This window comes from Lemur catta, chromosome 21, assembly GCF_020740605.2.
Source record: "Lemur catta isolate mLemCat1 chromosome 21, mLemCat1.pri, whole genome shotgun sequence".
NCBI classification, from domain to species: Eukaryota; Metazoa; Chordata; class Mammalia; order Primates; family Lemuridae; genus Lemur; species Lemur catta.
Window position 1 is genome coordinate 26589227 of NC_059148.1, and position 6690 is coordinate 26595916.

The following is a 6690-nucleotide window of genomic DNA, read 5'->3' on the forward strand; positions in this document are numbered from 1 at the left end:
CTGATTTTTCACAATTCACCTTCCATTCATCTGTACCTCTCCCAAGACACTTAGCTCTCTATAAACTGAATTATTATTGTTAATGATTTAGCATCCCTACTAGTCTTTATGTCCTTTGAAAGAAAAACCATATGCTATTCAACTTTGGCTACACACACACACACACACACACACACACACCGTAGTGCCTTGTTTTTGTGTCTCAATTACTAATGAAAAATGAATGAATATGTAGTATTAATTTACAAAAACCGAAAAGGAGGCCAGGTGTGGTGGCTCATGCCTATAATCCTAGCACTCTGGGAGGCTGAGGCAGGAGGATCGCTTGAGCTCAGGAGTTCAAGACCAGCCTGAGCAAGAGTGAGACCCTGTCTCTACTAAATATAGAAAAATTAGCCAGGCGTGGTGGCATGTGCCTGCAGTCCAAGCTACTCAGGAGTTGTATTCAAGCCAACTTCCATATCTTCAGAACTCTGTACATTTTAGTTACCATACACAATAATTATGCAACTGTCTTTTATTTGTAAAAGGAAAGGCTGGCTTTTTGCAGGGAATTTAATACTCACTTAAATAACCTCTTTCTTTGCCTCAGTTTATTTTTATACCACCCCCTCTCTTTTTATGAAAAAGCATACTTACAATCTCACAGCTCTCTCAAGGTCTTCTTTTGTGGGGGGCGGGGTGGGGGCGGTGACGGGGTTTATCTATGTTGCCCTGGCTGGTCTCAAATTCCTGGCCTCAAGCAATCCTCCCACTTGAGCCTCCCAAGTAGCTGGGATCACAGGCATGAGCCACCACACCCAGCTTCTTTTTGTATATTGGGTATATTATGCTATAGAATAAAAGTTGACAAAAAGGGTCTTTTATGGAATAAACTTCTATTCAACCTTAAAATCCTGAATAGGAACACTTACTGAATGTAAGGAGGAAAGTAATTTCACAAAATCCTAAATAATGCTTTTACTCTAAATTGGTAAGACTTTCAAGTCATTCATGTATTCAATAAATATGTGCTGAGCTCCTACTATATTCAAGGCTCTGTTCTAGGTGCTGGGGACCAAAAGGAGCAAATGCCTAGCCCAGAAGTTGCAAACTAGTGACCTTCAAACCACATGTGGCCCATGAGATATGTTTCATTTGCCGTGCATAGTATTTGCCAACACTTAAAATTGAGGGTATTTCAGCCAGCAAAAATCTATATTTCTAATTTAACTTGAAAAATTAGAATATTTAGCAATGCAGTTTATTTCTATACAATAACAATTGACTGGATATGAACAGCAAGAGCCACTTTTATTCAGGGCATGCCATCCCCAACTCACTACAGTCCTTGTCATTCACTATTGTTTCTTAAGAGGTAGCTCACTTCACCCATTTACCCTGCCTTACCCACTGACCCAGCTTCACCTGTCCACATTTGAGTTGGTAACTCCTGTTTTAAACTTTTCTGTTTGTATACATCTGATTTTAAATATTGGATAAATATTATCAAAACCCCAAAAACTTTTTAACTCTTCAGGATTTATTCCATCTTCTTCTTAGAGATCATGTGACCATTTTTATGACACTTTGTTTATTACATGTATGATTGAATACCAATGACTTGCACAAGTAACTACCTCCTCTGATGAACTATGAGTGCCTCAAGGGCAGGCAGCAAATTTTGTTTTTGTTTTTTCAATCTTTACATCCTAGTTTATGTATGTACTCAATTATTGCCAAGAGTCCTTTGAGTCAGCCATGTGGCAAATCCTTAACTTTCACTCAACAAATATTTTTGAGTACCTACTATGTGCTAGACATTGTGCTAAGTCCTAGGGAAACAGCAGTGAATATACAAACCAGGTACTTGACTTCATAGTGGAAAAAAATTGTCACAGGAAACTAGCCAAAAGTCCCCCTGATGAACTGTCTCTGTCTCCAGGAGACTAAGAAGGACTTGCTGTTACAGATGGGAGATTGGCCTCTCTTACACCAACATTTCAAAGCAGCCCTCCAAGGTGATAAAGGAAGCAGGGCTTTATAACTTACAGTGGACTTTGGTTTATTTATTTTGTGTGCACAGCATGCTCTACTGTCCTCTCCACAAATGTGTTGTCTTTAATTTGCACAAAGTTTCAGGACATGCCCCTCCAGATATAGGGAGGGGCATATGGCCCTAGCAGAAGCAGTCAAATCATTCTCTGGGATTGCTATGTGGACTCTGGAAAATGAAGAGCTCTCTTTCTCCTGAGGCTGCTAAGCAAGGCTCTAGATGCCATATTCCTTGCTATCTGAAAAATGTCAAACTGTAGGAAGAGAGAATAAGGCCAATCTGTGAACAGAAACAGAATCAGGCATAATCAGAGAAAACATGGTTCAAATATATTCATGACATGACTGATGAGACAAGAAGAGAGCTGGCCTGGGTCAGAACCTCCAGAATACCTGCCAGAAGCTGGCCAGTGAGCTTTCCTGGGCAAACCCTCTCCTGGCTCCTCTCCAAGTGGGCTACCCCCATTCTCCTCCCCTCCTTCCACACCCAATGCCATACAGCCTGAGTCCTGGATGTATGGTTGGACAGGTGGCAGCAGGCTCATGGCTGGATACCATCAGTCAAGACTGGTCAAAGCCAATCAAAGTCAGCCACAGCCAGTTAAGACCAGTCACAGCTAGTCATGACCAATCAAGACCAGTCAAAGCCAGTCTCCATTGGTCAATACTGGTCACAGCTGGGCAAAGGTGATCATGGCTGACCAAAGCCAGTTTTGGTCAATCAAAGCTGGTCAAGACCTGTCATGGCCAGTCAAGCCTGGTCAAAGCCAGTCACAGCTGGTCACAACTAGTCAAGGTCCATCACAGCCAGTTAAAGCCTGTCACAGCTGGTTAAAGCCAATCATGGCCAGTCAAAGACAGTCTTGTCTGGTCAAGACCAGTCAAAACCAGTGCTCTGCAATGCTAATGATGTGCAACCTTCACTACTATCTAGTACCGGAACTTTTTCATCACCCCAAAAAGAAAACCCATACACATTAGCAATAATTCCCTATTCTCCCCTCTCCCTAGCCCCTGGCAGCTGGAGCTCTAGCTGGTCACCATCTCCTTTCTTTGTGCATTCCATCCTGGGAGTAGCAGCATCTTCTTATTGCTAATCTCTATCCCCTGTTTGGATTCTTAGATCTTCCATTACCTACGGAACCAATTCTCTGTATTAATTTGGAAACTGCCAGTTTCCTACAAACTTTACTGCATATTATCCTTGTTGTGGGAATTGTGTCCCATACTCTGTGTTGCTTGAGGCAGAGAGAGAGGTAAAGAAATTCTTGAACCTTTCTCCCACCAGCCAACCTCCCTCCAGAGTGTCCTATTAGTGCAACCCAGCCAGCTGACTCAGGAGCCAGGGAAAAGAAGTCTGCAACCATCACCACTATCTAACTCCAAAACATTTCATCACCCCCAAAATAAACTCCAAACCCATTAGCCATCACTCCCCATTCTCCCTCCCCCAGCTCCTGGCAACTACTAATCTACTTTTTGTCTCTACAGATTTGGCAATCCTGGACATTATATTTAGATGGATTTGTACAATTTGTGGGCTTTTGTGTCTGGCTTCATTCATTTAGCATAAAGTTTCTAAGGTTTGTCCATTTTGTAGCATGTATCAGCACTTCATTCCTTTTTATGCCTGAGTAATATTCTATTTATGGATAGACCACATTTTGTTTATCCACTCATCTGTCGATGGACACTTGGGCTGTTTCAACCTTTTGCTATTGTGAATAGTGCTACTATAAACATTTATGTGCACACTTTTTATATAAACATATTTTTTCAATTCTTTGGGTTACATATGTAGGAGTGGACTTTCTGGGTCATATGGTAATGTTCAACTTTTTGAAGATCTGCCAGACTGTTTTCCAAATCGGTTGTACCATTCCATATTCCCACCAGCAATGACTCTACATTTTCATAAGGATCAGAAATCCAGCTTGCTACTTAATCATAAATCATGTTCAGCAATGTCATGATTGTGAAAGAACTGAATCATAAGCAAAGATTTTAAAGTTATTCTGAGTAAGAGATGATTACATTCTTTTACATTTCCATAATTTTATGTATCTCAACACCATACATCCCAAGTAGAACCAATTTTCCCCACTGCTCATTAGACAGTAGGTCACCGGCAGCTAAGTGCTGACACATCATCTGCAGTTCCCACCACAGATGGGAAAGCCAGCAGTGTCACAGAACTCGTGCTTTACCTGCTGCTGATCAGATCTAAAACTGCTGAAAATGACAAACCCGAACTGCAGTTGTACAATTCTAAGACATCATGTTAGAGGGAATAGATAACTGCTCTGATTCCTATGAACGAGAGAAATGTAATGTGTGAACTAGTTCTCCTGTGTGCAGGAGATACTGTCTTTTGATAATCCAAAAAAATCCAGGTGAGAGGGAAAAAAATATCTCCCACTGAATTAAATGAGCCCTGACTTTGAGAGAGTCATGTAGAGTCTCAGGGCTCAATCAATACAGAAAGTTCTGGGTAATTAACAGAGCTGCTGGGGAAACTTGATCACCAGCCTGACAAGCATCACTAAGTATTTCCAGACCCAAGGTAACATTTCAGCTTCTCCAAGCTCACGAACTTAATTGACCCCACTCCCTAGGGAAAAGAACTCTCACTGTTGTCTCTCAACCTCCTATTTCATCCAAAGTAGATATCACCATCTGCAGCTGAAAGGATCAATGGACAAGTTAATTGATTGGGCTTCAGTTTACATTTCTATTGTCAACTCTTATCATGTGCTTGGTTAAACTTTCTTCGCATATCTCTTAGTGCTAATCAGCAAAAGATACATTACGTAATTTTCCCAAATACATAAGTTCATTTTACACTCACCTTTTTCATTTCCTTCCAGACACCCTGACTTACTCTCAATATTTAACTTACTGGCAGTTTATCGTAGAAGTGGCTACTTTCAGTAATAGAAATAGAAACTACATTTGCTCAGGCTTTTCATTCTTTGCAGGATGTTAATTACTTGGCTTGTAAAAACTCCGTACATTTCAGTTTGAAAGAGTTGCTGGTCTACAGCCATACCACTCTGAATGCACCCAATCTCATCTGATCTCGAAAGAGTTTCTAGACCTGTAATGTTTGATGAATACTTAGTGCCTAATAGTGGCAATGTATCAGTTCTCCACTGTCACAATAATGCTGTGTAACAACCACAAAACCTCAGCGGTATAACAATAAACATAATTGTTCACATGTCTGTAGTTGGCTGGGGAGCCCTGCTGATCTTGTAGAGGGCTGGGTGACAGATCTGAGGGCCAAGCAACTGGCTGATCTAGGATGGATGTGACAAGGGTAGCTGTCTCTGTGTCTCTTCTCCTCTAGCAGGCTACCCTGGAGAATGTTCTTGTGCTAGAGGTGGAGGTGCAAGAGAGCAAGTGGAAACACCTAGGTCTCTTGAGTCCTGAGCCCAGTGGTGGTACATATCAACACTTCTGCCGCATTATATTAGCTAAAACATAAGTCTAGCCCAGATTCAGGGGTCAGGAAATACATTCTGCCTCTTTAGCTAGAAGAACTGCAGTCACATGGCAAAAACCCTGGACAGAGGGATAGGCAAAGAATTGCTGAAAGTGCAACCTATTCTAAGCAGTCATTTCTCATTGCCTTTGCAGCCTATTCTTAAACCTCAGGTTATTAAGGCAAAGTGAAGATTTGGGCCCAAGAGGAATGGATATGACTGAATTTTGTGTTTTTAATCTCACAATTACGTAAATGAATTTATGGGCTAAATGTCATCATTTTCAATTTAGCATCCTCATTCGTTTTTAATTATTTCCCCCAAATATAGCTCTCACATCTTATTGGGACTACCTGTGAATAAAACTTTAAAATGAGGGGGAATAATGAAGAGAGGTTGGTTAATGAGTACAAACATACAGTTAGAAAGAAATAATAAGTTCTAATATTCGATAGCAGAATAGAGTGACCATAGTTAACAACAATATATTGTAGTTTCAAAATAACTAGAAGATAGAACTTGAAATATTCCCAACACACAGAAATGATAAATACTCCAGGTGATGGACACCTTAAATACCCTAACTTAATACATATTGTATGTATGTAACAAAATATCACATGTACCCCATAAATGTGTACAAATATTATGTATCAATAAACAAGTTGGTAAAAAAAACTTCCTAATATTAGAAATCAAAGTCAGAACTTAACTTTGCAAAGTCTCAGAGGATGATCAAAACAAATTAGAAAGATATTCATAGCATTTCTTATTTAGTCTTTAAAAATATCCCTATTTCTACTAGTGCTTAAGAATATAATATAGCTGAGCGTGGTGGTACATGCCTGTAGTCCCAGCTACTTAGGAGACTGAGGCAGGAGAATCACTTGAGCCCAGGGGTTTGAAGTTACAGTGAGTTACAATGATGCCACTGCACTCTAGCTGGGGCCATGGAGCAAGACACTATCTCAAAAAAAAAAAAAAAAAAAAGAGAGAGAATATAATATATGCTTGATCTTAAGCCTAACTTGATTTTAAGGCAATAATTAACCAGTCATTGTCAAGCCACATTCATTGGAAAATTCAAAGTGGTTTCATGTTTCCTAGCCAAAGCATGGGAGCTCATGTTTCCCATAAAGTTCTGGAACTTCTGAGCATTATTCATTTAATC